This window comes from Mauremys mutica, unplaced genomic scaffold (assembly GCF_020497125.1).
Source record: "Mauremys mutica isolate MM-2020 ecotype Southern unplaced genomic scaffold, ASM2049712v1 Super-Scaffold_100089, whole genome shotgun sequence".
Classification (NCBI taxonomy): Eukaryota; Metazoa; Chordata; order Testudines; family Geoemydidae; genus Mauremys; species Mauremys mutica.
In genome coordinates, this window is record NW_025423261.1 from 508151 (window position 1) to 527880 (window position 19730).

The window sequence follows — 19730 nt, forward strand, 5'->3', positions numbered from 1 at the left end:
GCGATGAGAATAGAAGGATGGGTGTATCGCCTGCCCTAATGGTGGATTATCACACCTTTTATAGGGAGAAATCCTTCCTCTTATGCCCAAATTTGTCTTTCCCCATGGAAAGGTGAGGGTACCTGTTTTCATAGGCTGACCTTTGTATACGTATTAAATGACAACTATCTACGTATCTTGTGGTGTACTTGTTAGGTCCTTTTGCACCTAACTAGGTGAAAGGTTAGCAGATATTCGAAAAGTCCCTAGACAATTTGCGTAGGTTTGTTTCCTATTATCACTTTTCTGAGTAAGGGTCTTAAAGGTTGCTTTCAGCGTCACAGAGGAAATAGGCCAGGATGTCTGGTCTAGAAGTTTCTAGGTATCTTCATTACAGCTTATTGCAAATTCTATTAATCTATGCAGCCTACACACTTTTATCAAAAAGACATTTTATACAGACCAACAGATTAATCCTCAGGGCTACACCCCATCTCCTTCCAGTGTCACAGAGGCTGAAATTACACTTTTTTTTCCTGCCCCTGCTCCTCTTCATTTAACTATAATCTGCTCTTCAGCACAACTCAGAGCAACGTGAGAACAAGTGGCAATGATACAATCTGTATCACTGGTGACTAACAATAACTTTGCAATAGGAGGAATAGTATAAATGTGATGCTCCCTGGTTCCTGATAGGAAGGGCACACTAGAATTACTCATGGGATAATGGAGTTGATAGAAAGGACAAATGGGTCCACTTCAAAACAGGGCAAACTGCAAAAGGCAAAAATGGCCACTCATCTGGTCAAACTGAGGGATAACCATGCTGCAAACAGTTCAAACAGCTGTAAAAGTTACTATGTGGGAATCAGGAAAATTATTAGAGAAAAAAAAAGTATTGATAGCCCTAGAGGTGTTTATGTTCTTGATCTCCCTTGCAGATTCTCTGATGAGTAACATGGGCTAACTGCCCACAGAAGGTTTTCCTGCACTCACTGCATTCATAGGGCCTCTTCCCTGTGTGGATTCTCTGATGTCTAATAAGGTCTGAGCTGCGATTGAATTTTCCCCCACATTCACTGCATTCATAGGGCCTCTCCCCTGTGTGGATTCTCTGATGTTGAGAAAGGGCTGAGCTGTCAGTGAAGCATTTTCCACACTCACTGCATTCATAGGGCCTCTCCCGTGTGTGGATTCTCTGATGTTGAAAAAGGCCTGAGCTGCTAGTGAAGCATTTTCCACACTCACTGCATTCATAGGGCCTCTCCCCTGTGTGGATTCTCTGATGTTGAGAAAGGACTGAGCTGTCAGTGAAGCATTTTCCACACTCACGGCATTCATAGGGCCTCTCCCCTGTGTGGATTCTCTGATGGGTAAGAAGGTTTGAGCTGCGATTGAAGGTTTTCCCACACTCACTGCATTCATAGGGCCTCTTCCCTGTGTGGATTCTCTGATGTCTAATAAGGTCTGAGCTGCGATTGAAATTTCCCCCACATTCACTGCATTCATAGGGCCTCTCCCCTGTGTGGATTCTCTGATGCCTAATAAGGTGTGAACTGCGACTGAAGGTTTTCCCACACTCACTGCATTCATAGGGCCTCTCCCCTGTGTGGATTCTCTGATGGGTAAGAAGGTTTGAGCTGCGATTGAAGGTTTTCCCACACTCACTGCATTCATAGGGCCTCTTCCCTGTGTGGATTCTCTGATGTCTAATAAGGTCTGAGCTGCGATTGAATTTTCCCCCACATTCACTGCATTCATAGGGCCTTTCCCCTGTGTGGATTCTCTGATGTTGAGAAAGGGCTGAGCTGTCAGGGAAGCATTTTCCACACTCACTGCATTCATAGGGCCTCTCCCGTGTGTGAATTCTCTGATGTTGAGAAAGGCCTGAGCTGCTAGTGAAGCATTTTCCACACTCACTGCATTCATAGGGCCTCTCCCCTGTGTGGATTCTCTGATGTTGATAAAGGACTGAGCTGCTAGTGAAGCATTTTCCACACTCACTGCATTCATAGGGCCTCTTCCCTGTGTGGATTCTCTGATGCCTAATAAGGTGTGAACTGCGACTGAAGGTTTTCCCACACTCACTGCATTCATAGGGTCTCTCCCCTCTGTGGATTATCTGATGTTGAGAAAGGGCTGAGCTGTCAGTGAAGCATTTTCCACACTCACTGCATTCATAGGGCCTCTCCCCTGTGTGGATTCTCTGATGGGTAAGAAGGTTTGAGCTGCTAGTGAAGTTTTTCCCACACTCACTGCATTCATAGGGCCTCTCCCCTGTGTGGATTCTCTGATGTTTAGAAAGGCCTGAGCTGCTAGTGAAGCATTTTCCACACTCACTGCATTCATAGGGCCTCTCCCCTGTGTGAATTCTCTCATGTTGAGAAAGGCCTGAGCTGCTAGGGAAGCATTTTCCACACTCAGTGCATTCATAGGGCCTCTTCCCTGTGTGGATTCTGTGATGCTTTATAAGGATGGAGTAATCACATACGTTTTCCCCAAACTCACTGCATGTATTTTTTCTCTTTCCGCTGAGGATTTCCTGTTGTGTTGTGGTTTCCTTGAGGTCCTTCTGAGTTTCCTGACAGGAAATACATTTACCCACTTTCTCCCCTGGCTGCTTTCCCTGCTCTCCTTCTGGTCTGTGCTGAATGTCACGGGATTTTTCCTGCTTATGACTCCAGGACACATTCCTTTTCGATCTTTGCGATAATGCTCTGTGTTTATTAACTTGCTCAACAGTCTCCTGCTGAGAATTCTGCTCCTCTCTCTCACACACCCTTGCGTCACCTGCTGTGATAGAGACAGAAACCTCAAACAGGGATGGAAAGGGGAAGGTCAAACCAATACAAGTACTGGAGAGAGGTCAAATAAAAATCAGGAACTGAACTCCCCCAAGTTCTTCCCCAAACAGGAGAGAGGAGGCGATCAATTCAGGCTTCACATCCCATCCAAATTCACAGGGGGAAAGGAGGAAGCTACTGTCTGGTGTATGCTAGGGTCTACAGGAAGCCATGAGCTATATTTACCCTAAGGATACGACCCCTGCTAGGGACAGTATTGAACTGAGAGACCTTCCAAGGGCATTGTAGGGCATCCCAGATGTTTCCTTCAGGCACTTACAGATTCTGAGTTGGTTTAATATTTCCTCACCTGTGCAGGGAGCTCTCAGGATCTCTCTATCCTCTGAACCCTGGAGGTCTGGGACCCATGGCTCTTCCCCTTGTTCCAGCTGGGAGATCACATCAGGTTGGGAAATTGGAAACCCTGCTCAGATGAAAGAAAACAAAGGAGGTCACTTGATTTCATAACTTTGTCATAAAAAAATTCTATTAATTTAACTTCAGTGCTTAGTGTGACGGGTGTGCCTGGGGCAGTCCACACTGAAAATGCCAGGGTCAGGGCAGGATGAAAAAGGGAGAGCAGATGTTCCCAAAACTGGTGGTTAACACTGAAGTTAAACTCAACGACCAGTCACAAACTGTGCTTCTGATCCCACACACGGGTTATCGAGAAGCTGAAAAAAGAAATCACACAGCCCCCTTTATTGCACTCCAGTTCTCCGACTCCCAATCAGCACCTAGGTCCAGTACAGTGAGAGGTTATTTAAAAACTCTGCTCATATACAAAATGTTTTTCTGACCCCAAAAGGTCAGCCACATTACAAACACATTACAAACACTATAGGTTTGGATCTTACCCAAAAGACCACACTGCCAGCCAATCCTTTAGCATGGAAAGACAAGACAGGACACGACACAAAAAAAGTTGTTAAATGGAAAAGCAGTGAGATGCATTCCAAAATCTATATATCAGGTTATTAGCAGTATTGTTGAGCTGCTGGCTTGAAAGTCCGTCTGGAACACATCCACAAGTTCGATGGGTCTTTCAGTCCTTTGTTCCAGGCTTCAATTTGTAGAGAAGTTGCTCCAGAGGTAGGAAGAGGGATTGAAGACAAAATGGAGATGATGCAGCTGCCCTTTATATTCCCTTTGCCATGTGGCTTGTACTTCCTGTGTCCCAAACACAAGCTTCACGGCACATGGCATGGAAAAGCCTCATAGGTCTCAGCACACAGACATACCCCTGCATGTCTTGCTGACTCAATAGGTTTATGCCCTTGATCAGGGATGGGCAAATTACGGCCCACGGGCCACATCCAGCCCACAGGCCCGTCCTGCCTGGTCCCTGAGCTCCCGGCTGGGGAGGCTAGCCCCTCCCCCACAGCCACGCCACCGCGTGGGCAGCGCTCCTGCGGGGCGGGGCTGTGCGCTCCTGCTGGGCAGTGTGTCTGGCTCTGCGTGGTCTACGTGGCTGCCAGACACGCTGCTCTGAGCGGCATGGTAAGGGGGTCGGGGGGTTAGATAAGGGGCAGGGAGTCCTGGGGAGCAGTCAGGGGACAGTTGGATGGGGCAGAGGTTCTGGGGGGACAGGGGCTGGATCGGTGTGGGAGTCCCAAGGGACTGTCAGTGGACAGGGGGGTGGATAGAGGTCAGAGCAGTCAAGGGACAGGTAGCAGCAGGGTTGGGTAGGGGGTGAAGTCCTGGATATGAACCCATATCCACACCCCTGCCCCCTGACAGACCCCGGGACTCCTACGCCTATCCAACCCCCCAGTTCCCCATCCCCTGACCGCCCGCCCAATCGTCCCCTGCTCCCTGTCCCCTGACTGCCCCCCAGGACTCTCTGCCCCTTATCCAACCCCCTGGCCCCCTTACCACAGCCACGCGGCTCGCCGGAGCTAGATACGAGGTCCCTCAGGAGCGCGCAGACCAGCCCCCTTACCATGCCATTCAGAGCAGTAGGAGCTCGCAGCCCCACCGCTGCAACACTGCCCAGGAGTGGTGGGCCAGAGCGCTGGTGGTGCGGCATGTTGAGTCTGCAGTGGGACAGCAGGGGTTAGGGAACAGCAGGGGAGGGGAGGGAGAGGGGAGCCTCCCCATCCGGGAGCTCAGGGGCCAGATGTGGCCTGCGGGCCGTAGTTTACCTACCCCTGACCTACATGTTAGTTTGTAAAAAGAACAGGAGTACTTGTGGCACCTTAGAGACTAACAAATATATTTGTGGTTTATCTGCATTTCTTTTGTAAACAATTCTGACTTTTATGCCTCGTTACCTGTAGTCACTTAAATTCTTTTTTTCTGGTAATTAACAATCTTGTTTTATTGTTTTATCCAACTAGCGTGTTTGGATTAAAGTGTGTTGGAAACTGCATTTGGGATGTAGCTGGGTGGACGTCCGCTCCTGCCCTGAAGGGTTAAAAACAGCCCTGGGAGGGGGCTGTGGCTGGAGAAAGCAGCTTTTAGGCTGGGCTGATTGGGGGAAGTGGCTGCAGCTGGGGCCACGCCCCAAACAGACTCAGCTGGCCCTATAAAGGCAGAGAAGCCAGGGGCAGATAGAGTCTCTCTCTGTTTGTAGAGGGAGATGGGCCTGGCTGCAGGGAGCTGGACACAGGGTACCTGAGTGAAGCAGGGCTGGGGAAAGGCAGAGGAGCTGGGGAGCTCCAGCCTGGAAAGCCCGAGGCCGAGGCCTAGCAGAAGGAAATAGGTACTGGGGGGTTGCAGAGGGCAGCCCAGCGGTCGGCAAAGGCAGCAGGTCCAAACCCTCCTTGCCAGTGATGAGTGGCTGATACTGCAGTCTGCCCCAGAGGGTGGGGCTAGACGATGACTGGCCTTATACTGAGCCGAGGTGGGAATAGAGGGTGGGAGTTCCCTGGGGAGGGGAGGCCCTAAGACTGAGGGGTTACTGCCAGAGGGCAGCACCCCAGGTAAAAGGGGCACCAGGTCCAGGGAGGGACACGGGGGGGCCAGAGGACAGGCGGATCACTGGCCTGCAGAGGGTGCGCCGGAGCTGGAATGAGCTAATTCCCAGAAGTCACCAGCAGGGGGTGCCGCAGGGGTGAGTCCACTCATCTACATGGGATAACAAGGCTGGTGCATGTCAGTTTCCGCTGATGAAATGACAGACTTCATATGAGCTTGCCTTGTTCAGTAGTGTGCTGGACAGGGAAAGATGCACATTTCTGGGGGAAGTCTGGGAACAAAGACTTTTCTGGGGTTTTCCTGTGCTGCACTGTAACTCCTGAGTCGCTGACTAGCAGCACTAAATACTGTGTAGCTGGGAGCGAGTTACATGCTGGAGACTGTGTGTTAACTGCCCAGAAGTGGCTGCTCTCACAGTAAAACAGTGTAAAAGTCACCCCAGCTTGGGAAACTGAGGGGACACAGCTGTTCAACACTCCAGGTTGCACTGTGGTTAACATCACAGACACTCAATTTCAAAGAGGCTCCCAAAACACAGAGAAAGTAAATCCATGTCCCAGAAATCCAAGACTCCAGAGAGGGGGCAAGTCTCCCTGCCACTGCTCCTTGCTGACGGAGAGGTCCAGAGACAATGAGAGAGTCCTGGGGAAGCTGGGAACAGTAACCATGGGCTGGTGGGGTTCAGGGGAGAAAGGGAACAGGAAGGGCAGGGATATCACTGAATGCAGGATCTCAGCAGTACTAGATGTCAGGATAGCACATAGTGCAGCCCATTGGAAAACATAATCCCAACTAGACATACAAAATGATGAGGTCTAAATTAGCTGTTTCCACTCAAGAGAGAGATCTTGGAGTCATGGATAGTTCTCTGAAAACATCCACTCAATGTGCAGCAGCAGTCAAAAAGCGAACGGAATGTTGGGAATCATTAAGCAAGGGATAGAAAAGACAGAAAATATCATATTGCCTGTATATAAATCTATGGTACGCCCACATCTCGAATACGGCTGTAGGAGCTGGATTTTATAACGTACTGAGAGAATTTAATGTATGATTTGATTTCATCCTGTCAGCCACCCTGTTTGAATAGCAGAAAGGAATGACAGACCAGAACAATCCTTCTGACTGATTATGGTCACCTTTTGTTTTAGGATAAGTTACACTGTCTACTATGGTTTCCTCTATGTATTACAAATTAGGCACTCTAGTTAAATCTACATGTCTTTGTTTTAAGGTTTAGTAAATAAGAGACAGGATTCTCTATTGTGTCTATGTTAAGTAGATTAGAGAAACATTGAAGGCAGGTTTCATTTGCAATGCTTTTTTGCTCGATATAAAACACTACTGTTTGTATTCTCAGTGGGTTTGTGTGAATGAGGATGTATGCATCAGGAAAAGAGAAGGTGTAAAGGCCATTGTTATAGCCAGAGTCAAGGCAGAAGGAGTCAAGAGACTTAAAGGACATCAAAGAATCATCAACGCGCATTCATAACGAAGGGCAGATTGATGACCCTGAGGTCAAGGCTGGCACCCCTGAGGACAATTGATTAAATCAGAACAAAGGTCAGGCTGACCCTCTCGGAGGTGCACTGGAATGTTTACACCAGTTAAGAAGTAACCGATCACAAACTGATACAGCAAAATCCATAGACTTCAACAAAGGCAAAAACCCTATAAGAACCAGGGTGCTTAGTCATGGGAGTTTGGGTTCATCTTGCTACACTCCCGGAGCATTGGATTGCGACCGACAAGAGCCCAGCCCCACACTCGTGCTCAGTGTAATTGGCCATTAGATTGACTCGAGCTACAACAGACTGGTAACTATGAACTGCTCTGGCAGAGGGTGTGTGTGTGTGTGTGCGCGTGTTTACCTTCCTCTATAAAGATCCTGTGTGCTTTGTAGGAGCATAACACTGCGTTCAGATGTGGTCTCCGCATCTCAAAGAAGTTTACTTATGCAAACAGGAGATATCTGACACTGTGCAATACTGTTCCTGTGTTCTGCAGCAGGGGAGGGTCTGTGGCAGTGTGTGGGTCACTGGCATATTGGGGTGATGCAGAGACAGGACAGAGCAGAGGTGGCATTGTGGGGCTGGCATGAACCGTATCTCTTCATTTCCCCTTCCAAGAACTGAGGGGACAGGAATCCTTACCCAGCGAGGTCACATTCTCATAGTTCTCCTGCATGACATCTCTGTAGAGGGCTCTCTGAGCAGGGTCCAGCAGAGCCCACTCTTCCCTGGAGAAATACACAGCCACCTCCTTGAAGGTCACTGGCCCCTGAAAGAGCAAGAGTCCAACACTCAGTACCTGCTGCCTCACTCACAGCCCCACTATTTGTGGGGGAGAGAAGTCAATCAAATGCAAGCTTTGGGTGGATCACAGTCAGAGTCCCACCTCCACCCCACTCAGAGCATCCTGGAAACACCAGGTTAAGGGGACGAATAGAGAGTCCCTTTTCTCTCCCAGCAGATCCATCACACTCCTACTGGCCACAGACGGATAAAGGAGATGGAGCCCCTAGCAGGGACCAGGGAGAGCTCCCTGGTAGGAAGCCCAACACCCTCCCCATTGTGAGGAGCTGGATATGAAGGGAGGGGAATCTCCCCTAAACCTCACTGGTGGGTGCCCCCTTCATATCTCACAGCGGCTGGTCAGTCAGGTCAGGCTCCAGCACTGGGAGTCTGGTCAGTTTTCCTAGCCCGATGTAGGAGGGTTATTTTCTGTTTCACAAATTGGGGTATTTCCACCTCCTAATCTCATGGGTCTGTTCCTAGAATCTGGGCCATTCATTAAACTCCCCCCAGCAGGAATGTCACAAGCTGTCCTCCTCCCTTCCCCACCTTGTGCATTTCCTGCCCTGCTCCAAACCAGACTGTGCAAATCTTCCCATCTCCGGTGTATTTGCTGTCCCTCTCCCTCCTGCAGGAACCCACCAGCAACCCCCCGACAATCCCTACCTGAACAGGCTCCTCTGCAGCCATTTCTCTCCCCTGTCCCATGGAAGGATGGGATGAGCTGGAGTGAAACACGGACGTCATTCTGCAGCCTGGGAGGGTGAGAAGGGCAGTTGTGGGGGTTACAGAACAGGCTTTAGTTAATGTCACAGGACGATTCCCCCAGGCCCTTTCCCTGCAGACAGACATCCTAGATTCTGCCATCCTGGGAAAATGCTCAATCTCTGTATTACAGTGTAGACCTGGCCCCTCCTGCCAGGCTAAGCCCACAGAGAGATTTTTAACCTTCCTTCTCCCTCTCCCAATCTCATAACTAAGTCTCTGAACACAAGGCTAGAAAAGAGCAGAACCCAAGGAGTCACTGTGGGGGATTCCCTCGGACACTGACCCCACGGCAGTCACACCCCAGCAGGGGGAATATGGAGTCAAGAACCAGCTTTTCCTCTGTCTGATCCTTTTCTTGATCACTGGAAAGTGGTTTTGCCCAGGGATGCTGCAATACATGCCTGGTCTCCCAGATCACAATGGAGGCTGCAGCGTCTGACCCAGGAAGCTGAACCCCAATATCCCGGGCAGAGAGGGACAGAGCGTTTGAGCAGCTTCCCTCCTTTAGCTCTCTGGGGAGAGCAGCTAATGAGAGCCCCTCCTCACAGGGAGAACTGCTGATCTCATTTGCCCCACTGTCCATCTGGAGTCACTCCTTGTCTTTCCATGCAGTGACTCTGGATTAACAATGGTCTCAATGAAACCAGATTTCAGAATGAATGAGTCCAGAATGTTGTGGAAGAGACCATTGTGTGGCATTTCTAGCCCCCTTCCCACCTGCCGCTCCCCCAAGATCTAGTATAAGGACTCGGGGCACAAATTTTCCCAATGGAACTGGAAGGTCCTGGAGTTTTCAAGATGTTTGATAAGTGGCTAGAAAGTTATCATGGTGACTGGGCCTGGCTGGGGAATGCTGGGACGTGCTTGGAGTCAGGATTCTGGCACAAGCTGATCAGAGAGAAGGAGCATTGTTAGTAGCAGCCCCCAGAGCCTCCATCCAGGGGCCCCCAGACACCCCCAGTACCCAGAGCCCAGACCCCGCAGCCAGAATCCCACCAGATATTCCCTGGGACCCAACCACCAAAATCCCTGAACAGGAACTCCAGATACCCCTCAGCACCCCATGGGCCAGAGAACCCCCACCAGACCATCACTGGCAGGCTGGGAATCCTAAAGGTTCCCCCCACCAAGAGCCCCCAACAGCCAGGGACCACCTCCCCAGGGGACCCCTCACTGGGAATTCAGTCCCTCACTGCCTGCCCAGGATTCCCCTACTGCCTGCCTAGGACCCCACCTGCCCTCCAGCAGGACCTGCCAGGCCGTTTGCCTGGGACCCCCTGATGCTTTACAACGGGAACCCTCCCTCTGCTTGCCTGGCATCCCGACCTAGCGCCTGGCACTCCCCCACCCAGTTCTGTGCATTGGGCACGACTGAGCCCCTGGCACAGCACCAGGCTCCCTCCAGCCCCCTGCCCCGCCTCCCCAAGAGACGCCCACCCTCACTGTTCTGCACCAACAAGTCCCCAGCGATACCCACCTCCAGGACCCACAGCCTCAGGGCTGGGCACATCAGAACCCCCCCCAAAACCTCCAGAACCCCCTGTCCAGTCACCCAGAGGCCTCCCCCTCCCACAATGCCCCTTCAGCTCCAGCTGCAATCTCCCCACACAGACACCCCATCCCCTACCCCAGCAACAGTTACCTCACTGTGTCTGCTAAGTGGATAGAAAGTTATCACTGCCCCCTGCTGGCCAGTCACCCGGGTAGAGGGATCCCTGGGGGGTGCTGCTTTAACAGGAGAGGCCTGGAGGGCAAGAAAGGTCCATGCCCTGTCACTAGCTAAATCTTCGCACTGCGGGAAGCAGCCCCTCCCAGAGGCCATTTGTCATGGGCTTTGGGACACTTCTGGACCCAGGCTGCACTCAGAGTGACCTCCTCACCCAGTGCCAGCTGGAGAAAAGACAAGGGTCCAGCCAACTCTCCTGTTACCAGCTGGGAACCACTGATCCTGCAAACAGGGGGAGGCCTCTGGATTTGATGGGTATTAAATCCGTTTAGAGAGGAAAGTGGAAAATCAGAGGGATTGTATCTCAGTTGTTGATACGAGGTAAAATCTGAGTGTTTCACATCAATATCTGATAACTGAATAGAGAGAAAATGGGCAACATTTGCCAACATTTTATATCCATTTTGAGGAATCTGAGAAAAGGTGTAAATCTGAGATTTTCTTAGTATTTTATAATTAAAGAGACAGGGAAAAATCTCAGGCCATAGTCATTTAGAAATAGACAATTAGAGAAAAAGTGGGGCTTAGGATAATTTTTAGATTTGCAGAGAATACATATCAGAAACTACACAAGTGATAACATGAGAGAGGGGTGGAGAGGGATAGCTCAGTGGTTTGAGCATTGCCCTGCTAAACTCAGGGTTGTGAGTTCAATCTTTAAGAGGGCCATTTAGGGAACTGGGGTAAAAATCTGTTGGAGGATTTAGTTGGGGATTGTTCTTGCTTTGAGCAGGGGGTTGGACTAGATACCTCCTGAGGCCCCTTCCAATCCTGATAGTCTATGAACACCACCAAGATCTGAGGGGATTTTATATTACTGCTACATAACTAGAGGGAAAAGGGGGGCTATTGGACTGGATTTTATATTACTATCCAATACATATACACAAAGTGATGGTTCCTCCCACCCCCACAGGCAGCAGGGAGCCCTGTGAGGAGCTGCTTTAAGAGGGGGGGGGGAGCTGGCAGGTCCCTGGAGGAGGGAAGGGGGCAGCAGTGGGGGATGGGCAGGTGGCTGTGGTGGTAGTTGGGGGCAGTAACTGGGACTGGGAAACCGGGGTCCGGGCAGCCCCCATGGGGGACACGTGCCCCTCCCGTCCCCGCCCTGGCAGAGAACGGGTATCTCACCCCCCCCCCCCCCCGCCAGGGGCAGCCACGTGCCGGGGACTGACCCAGGGCAACAATTTCCCACCCGGACAAGGACAAATCGCTGCAGGTAAAACGTGGGGGGGGGGGAACAGGGGAGCCGAGAGAGCGGATCATGGGGGGGGGCAAATCTCCCCGGATGTTACAGCCCGAGCGAGACCCCGAGAGAGAAACGGGGCAGAACCGGAGAGAATTTGTACCAGGGGCGAGAGGCGCCAACAGGGACAGGAGCCAATTAACCCCCCGCCCCCCCCCCCGGGAATTTCCTGGCTGCCCAGAAACAGTTCGTTGGTCCTGATGTCGGCTGCTCCTTTCTTGATACTGACAAGCTAGTTGTGGGCGTTTCCCACTCACCCCATAGCTCCGGGATGCACAGACAGCAACACTGGTGTGGAAGAAACGAACTCCACTCTCAGGTTTCAAGATCCTTGAGATCACTGACTTGCCAATGTGATTATCAGGGGGTATAGCTCAGTGGTAGAGCGTTTGACTGCAGATCAAACAGGCCTTGGTTCAAATCCAAGTGCCCCCTTAAAAGCCTGGTCCTTCAACAAAAAGTAATTGCATATCCATTTCCATTATGTTCAGGAGCTCCACTGACTAGGGATGAATGGAAACACTCAACATTTTCCTGTGCAAATGCATAAAAATCTAGCAAATATGTCCCCCAGCTGAAATCAGTTCCAGTCCTCTAAGTGTCTAGTTTATGTTTTCATCAATGAAACAAAGGCACATGAAGACACATTTGCAGGTCCTTGGCCTCCACGGGCTACAATGTGCAGAAGAACAAGAACCACATCCACTTGGGAGGCATGGACTAGTCTGTGTTACATTTGGTAAGTAAGTTGCCATTGGGACTGAAAACTCTACTGGGGGTGGACAGGAGCCTGTTGCAAAACTAAAATAACCAAGATTTACCAAACTCCCTGTTACACATTCAATCCTCTCTTTTTTCTATTTTATTAACCTGGGAGCAAGTTACCAGTGACCCAGGGCTGGGGTGGAAGAAGGTGCAAGTGCGGGGAGGAGCCCAGCGCTGGGGCAGCAGGGGGTGTGTGGGTGGGGGAGCACTGGTAGGGGGGAAGGGGAGAGTCGAGAGCTGGGGCAGCACAGGGTGTGTGTGGGGGAGAGCCCAGGGTTCGGGTGGCAGGGGGGTGCGAGTGGTGGGAGGCCCAGAGCTGCGGAGGCAGGGGGTGCAGGTGTAGGGAGGGGAGAAGCCAGGGCTCGGGCAGCAGGGGGATGGGAGGGCAGACAAATTTTTTTTTTGCTTGGGGAGGCAAAAAACCTAGAGCCAGCCCTGCCTCCACATACCGTGAGGTAGGTGGAAGCGGATCATTATTATCCCAACTTGAAAGAGGGAGAAGCTAAGGCTGAGAAAGGAGCATTGACTGGTCTTAGGTCACACAGTCAGTCAGTGGCAGAGCTGGGAATAGGACCCAAGACCCCTGATTTTCAAACTAACCATCGGATCTTGAATTTCATCCATTGAATGACCTGAATAAAGTGCTCTCAGATGAGCTCCAGACCAACAGTGCACAGTAATTATTCAGCAAGTATTTGAGGAGAACTGCAATGTTAGAGAGAATCATGAACTGCTCAGAGACCATTAATGCAGCAAAGCAGCAAAAATTGTCAACATATAACAGGTTATGACTTATTTCCTTGGTCTTCAAAGAGAACAACAAGGACCTGAGTCTCCTCCCTGTCAATAACCCCCTGCTCAGCCAATCAGGGTAGAGACTGAGGATGGGAAGCTGAGGGTTCTCAGCAGGGAGCCCAAAGGATGGTTCAGGTCACTGGTGGGGATCACTGCCCGAGCACTATTTCAGCCCCACATTTTTAGTGGACCTCCCACAGTGGGAGCTGCCAAACACTCCCCCACAACACATACACACACACCCCCCGCTCTTGGTGTTGGGAGGGAAAGAGGTGAAAGGACAAAAGAAGCAAGAGAAGAGAAAGGAGGAAGGGATGGAGGAAAAGGTGAAACACAAAGGATAAACCCTAATGTCTCCAGTAATTCTAGGGGACAAAATCCCTGGTGCGGAATAAAATTCTGCCTCCTTAAGCTCGTGTTTTCCATGCTTAGATTTCATCACCAGATGGATCAGACTGAACAGGTTTCAAACCTCAAGGAGGCTCTTACCTTCTAAACAGGGACGGCTGGTCTCTAGTAAACTCCCTAAAAGGGAAGGAGAAAACTCTAAAGAGGTTCCTCCTGGCGCTCACGTCCGTGAACCCGAATACTCTCTCAGTCCTCAAAGAGAGACCTGGAGAAGGAGACTGGCTGAAGCAAAGCCACAGGGGTCTCTGAGGTTTCCCTGGCCCCTCGCCCCCGTCCTGCCTGGCTGATGTCAGCATCTCTCTGTGAGGTCACCACCTCCCCACCACCTTTGACCAATAGTCTGAGGTCCTGCAAAAGGCCTTTGTGATGTCACTGCCACACCCCTCCCTTGCTGTGCTAATGTCCTGCCCCTGGCCAGGCACTTTGGAGGTTTGAGCTACTCCCTGTGGATCACCCCACTCAAGGAGCGTTCGTTCTAGGAAGCAAGCCGGCTAGACAGGAAAACATCAGACGCTGCTCCCAATGCTACACTCCATTTTTCAGAAATTAGTCGACTTTATGGCCAGAAGGGACCATTAGAGCATCTAATCTGACCCCCTGCATATCACAGGCCTCCTGTAGGACACAAGAGCTACTTTTGGGGCAAACACATTCCAGAAAGGCATCTAGCCTTCATTAAATGACATCAGGAGATGGAGAATCCACTACTTCCCTTTGTTCCTGTGGTGAATCATCCTCGCTGGTTAATATTTGTGCCTTAGTTGTAATATGAATTTGTCTCTTTTCACCTTCCAGCCACCGGGTCTTGTTAGGCCTTTCTCTGCTAGATTAAAGAGCCCTTTCATACCCAATCTTTTCTCCCCATTAAGGCCCTTCAACACTTCAATGAAGTCACCTTTCAATCTTCTTTTGATAAGCTAAACAGGTTGAGCTCGTTCAATAGCTCACGAGAAGGCATTTTTCTCCAGCCCTCATAACATTTGGTGGTTCTTTGCTGACCCAGCTCCAATTTCACAATATCTTTTTCAAATAAGGACACCAAAACTGGAGGCAGTATTCCAGTCTCAGTCTCACTGATGCCGTGTCACCTCCTGTGACGTTATTGACATAATCTGTAACTGTATAGATCACCGCTGGGACCACTGTTCTATATTTGCAGCCAATATGGTAGAAAGGTCTATGGAGAGGTTCTGATTGGCTGATTATAATGATGCTATCTCTAGCTGTGTATCATTTCTGTAGTTGACGTTATGAATCTTGGCTCTGTGCTGCCCGTATTTCAAACTTGTGCTCTGCTTCCGGGAAACACCCCAGACAAGTTGGTGTCAGTTCTGTCTAGCCTGTTTGATGGCTCATTGTTAAATGTTGATGGCCCATTGTTAAATGTTGCTATATTATGATCACTATTTCCAAGCGGTCCTGTTATAGTTACCTCTTGGACAAGATCCTGCACTCCACTCAGGACTAAATGGAGAGTTGCTTCTCCCCTTGTGGGTTCTTGTACCAGCTGCTCTAAGAAACAGTCATTTAAAGTATCGAGAAATTTTGTCTCTGCATTTTGTCCTGAAGTGACATGTACCCAGTCAATATGGGGATAATTGAAATCTCCCACTATTATGGAGTTCTTTATTTTGATAGCCTCTCTAATCTCCCTTCGCATTTCATCCTCACTATCACTGTCTTTGACAGGTGGTCGATAATAGATCTCTATTGTTATATTCTCTATTGTTATATTCTTATTAGAGAATGGAATTACTATCCATAGAGATTCTATGGAACATGCGGTTTCATTTAAGATATTTACTTCATTTGAGTCTACATTTTCTTTAACATACAGTGCCACTCCCCTCCCCACCCCCCGAGTATGACCTGCTCTGACCTTCAGATATATTTTGTACCCTGGAATGATTGTGTCCCATTGATTATCCTCACTCCACCATGTCTCTGTGATGCCTATTATGTCAATATCCTCTTTTAACACGAGGCACTCTAATTCACCCATCTTATTATTTACACTTCTAGCATTTGTGTACACGCACTTTAAAAACTTGTCACTGTTTATTTGTCTGCCCTTTTCTGATGTGTTAGATTCTTTTGTGTGTGAATGCTTCTCGTCTGATCTGGCCCCTACTTAATCCTCTTCCAGCCTCTCTTCCTGACTAAAATTAGAAAAATCTCTTTCACTACACTCTCCTCTAAGAGAAGTCTCTGTCCAATCCACGTGCTCCTCTGCAGCCATTGGCTTCCCCCCCATCTCTTAGTTTAAAAACTGCTCTGCAACCTTTTTAATGTTAAGTGCCAGCAGTCTGGATCCACTTTGGTTTAGGTGGAGCCCATCCTTCCTGTATAGGCTGCCCCATCCCCAAAGTTTCCCCAGTTCCTAATAAATCTAAACCTCATCTCTCTACACCATCATCTCATCCACGCATTGAGACTCTGAAGCTCTGCCTGCCTACCTGGCCCTGCGCGTGGAACTGGGAGCATTTCTGAGAATGCCACCATAGAGATCCTGGATTTCAGTCTCTTTCCTAGCAGATTAAATTTGGCCTCCAGGACGTCTCACCTACCCTTCCCTATGTCATTGGTACCTACATGCACCATGACCACTGGCTCCTCCCCAGCACTACACATAAATCTATCTAGATCCCTTGAGAAATCCACAACCTACGCACCAGGCAGGCAAGTCACCATACGGTTCTCCCGGTCATCACAAACCCAGGCTAGGGACACCATTCCTTACCCATCCTGGCTAATAGCCATTGATGGACTTAACCACCATAAATTTATCCAGTTCTCTTTTAAACGCTGTTATAGTCCTAGCCTTCACAACCTCCTCAGGTAAGGAGTTCCACAAGTGGGCTGTGCGCTGCGTGAAGAAGAACTTCCTTTCATTTTCTTTAAACCTGCTGCCTATTAATTTCATCTGGTGACCCCTAGGAAGCTTCTGTTGATTATGCTGCACTTAACCCTCAGTTTTACTTGAGCAAACAGGAGATATTTGACATTGTGCGATACGGCTCCTGTGCTCTGTTCCCAAAGTGTTCTGCAGCAGGGGAGGGTCTCTGGTAGTGTGTGTGTCACTGGCATATTGGGGTGATGCTGAAACTGGGCAGAGTAGAGGTGGCATTGTGGGGCTGGCGTAAACCTTCTCTCTCCATTTCCCCTTCCAAGAACCGAGGGGACAGCAACCCTTACCCAGTGAGGTCACATTCTCATAGTTCTCCTGCATGACATCCCAGTAGAGGGCTCTCTGAGTGGGGTCCAGCAGAGCTCACTCTTCGCTGGTGAAATACACAGCCACCTCCTCGAAGGCTACCGGCCCCTGAAAGAGCAAGAGTCCAACACCCAATACCTGCTGCCCCATTCACAGCCCCACTATTTGTGGGGAGAGGAGCCCATCAAAGGGAAGCCCTGGGTGGATTGCAGTCAACAAAGTCCCACCCCCACCCTGCTCAGAGCATCCCGGAAACATCAGAGTGAGGGGACAAAGAGAGCCCCTTATCTCTCCCAGCAGATCCATCACACACCTACTAGCCACAGACTGATAGAGGAGAGGGAGCCCTTAGCAGGGACCAGGGAGAGCTCCCTGGTAGGAAGCCCAACACCCTCCTCATTGTGAGGAGCTGGATATGAAGGGAGGGGAATCTCCCCTAACCCTCACTGGTGGGTATCGCCTTCATATTTCACAGCAGCCACTGGTTAGTCGGGTCAGGCTCCAGCACTATGAGTCTGGTCAGTTTTCCCAGCCCCATTCACGTGGGTTATTTTCTGCTCCACAAACTAGAGCATTTTCACCTCCGAACCTCATAGGTCTGTTCCTAGAATCTAGGCCACTTATTAAACAACTCCCAGCAGGTTTGTCACACCCTGTCCTCCCTTTCTCCACCCTGTGCATTTCCTGCCCCGCTCCAACCTCCAAACCAGACTGTGCAAACCTTCCCATCTCCGGTGTATTTGCTGTCCCTCTCCCTCCTGTAGGAACCCACCAAACCCCTCCCTCAAAAAAAAATCCCTACCTGAGCTGGCTCCACTGCAGCCATTTCTCTTCCCTGTGTCATGGGAGGATGGGATGAGCTGGAGAAAAACATGGACGTCATTCTGCAGCCCTGGCAGGGCGAGAAGGGCAGTTGTGGAGGTTTCAGAACAGGCTTTAGTTAATTTCACATCACGAGTCCCCCAGGCCCTTTCCCTCCAGACAGATATCCTAGGCCTGGTCTACACTAGGACTTTAATTCGAATTTAGCAGCGTTAATTCGAACTAACCGCTCAACCGTCCACACCAGGAAGCCATTTAATTCGAACTAGAGGGCTCTTTAGTTCGAATTTGGTACTCCACCCCGGCAGGTGGAGTAACGCTAAATTCGACATGGCTAGCTCGAATTAGGCTAGGTGTGGATGCAAATCGAACTTAGTAGCTCCGGGAGCTATCCCACACTGCACCACTCTGTTGACGCTCTGGACAGCAGTCCGAGCTTGGATTCTCTGACCAGCCACACAGGAAATGACCCGGGAAAATTTGAATTCATTTTCCTGTCTGGGCACTTTGAATCTGACGTCCTGGCTGGACATCGGGGCGAGCTCTGCAGCACCTGCAACGATGCAGAGCTCTCCAGCAGAGGAGTTCATGTTATCTGTGAATAGAAAGAGGGACCCAGCATAGACTGACTGGGAACTCTTCGATCTGATCGGTGTGTGGGGCGAGGAGTCTGTGCTTTCGGAGCTGCGCTCCAAAACACGGAATGCGAAGACCTACGAGAAGGTCTCCAAAGCCATGAGAGACAGAGGAGACAGGCGGGATGCAACGCAGCGCCGCGTGAAAATCAAGGACCCCAGACAAGGCTACCAAAAAATCAAAGCGGCAAACGGACGCTACGGAGCCTGCCACCACTGCCCCACCAGTGACCGTGGACTCTGACGATGGGACAGTGTCGACGGCCAGTTCCTCGGCGATGTTCGCGGACGGGGAAGATGAGGAAGGGTTTGTGGAGGACGAGGCAGGCGAGAGCGCTTACAACGCTGGTTTCCCCGACAGCCAGGATCTATTCATCACCGTCACGGAGATCCCCCAACAACCCTCCCCGGCCATTAACCCGGACCGTGAATCAGGGGAAGGAGCAGTCGGTAAGTGCTTTAACCATGTTAACTTTTATTCTTAATATAACAGGAATCTTAACTGTGTGAAAAGGAGGTCTCTCTAGATATGGGGATAGAACAGAAATCATCCTTGGAGATCTCCACGAAGCTCTCCTTGCGTTAATCGAAAAGCATCAGCAGGAGGTTCCTGGGGAGAGCTGCCTTATTGGGTGCTCCGTGGTAGCACAGTTTTCCGCGCGAGGCTTTCATGAGGAACTCAGGGAGCACTGCCTCCCCGAGCACGGCTGCATCGGGCCCTGGTTCGTGCTAGCTTTCACGCAGCATGCGCTCTCTATCTCCTTCAGTGACCCTCCTCAGGGTGATCTCGCTCGGAGACTCCTGCATCTAATTAGGGTAATTACTGTAATTTTACGCCTGGTCCAAGTATTTTTAAGAAATCTACGGACAGACGGCATAGCACAGAATCAGCACGCAGCTGCGTGACGAGCGTAACGGAAAGCAAGAATATAATGGACGCTCATGGAGGGAGGGGGGAATGAGGACGCAAGGTATCCCACAGTTCCTGCTGTCTCCGAAAAGTATTTGCATTCTTGGATGAGCTCCAAATGCTTCTAGGGTCAAACACAGTGTCTGCGGTGGGTCAGGGCATAGTTCGGCAATTTGCGCACACACCCCACCCACCACCAGAAGCGAAAACAATCCTCTGTTGACTCTTTTACATGTCACCCTATCTTTACTGAATGCTGCAGATAGACGCGATGGTGCAGCACTCAACACCAACATCCTTGCTCCCCCCACGCTATGGATGGCTGATGGTACAATAAGATGGAAATCCATCCTCATCATCAGCCTATTGGCACATGGGGCAGTGCAAAAGGGCTGGTAACCATGCCGAC

General features: G+C 50.2%; 1 non-coding gene across 1 annotated transcript; it reads left to right on the forward strand.

Moving 5' to 3' along the window:
* The first annotated feature begins 12135 nt into the window (after nt 1-12135).
* TRNAC-GCA lies at nt 12136-12207 on the forward strand. Its single transcript has one exon. It is a non-coding gene; the product is annotated as a tRNA-Cys (tRNA).
* The last annotated feature ends 7523 nt before the right edge of the window (nt 12208-19730 follow it).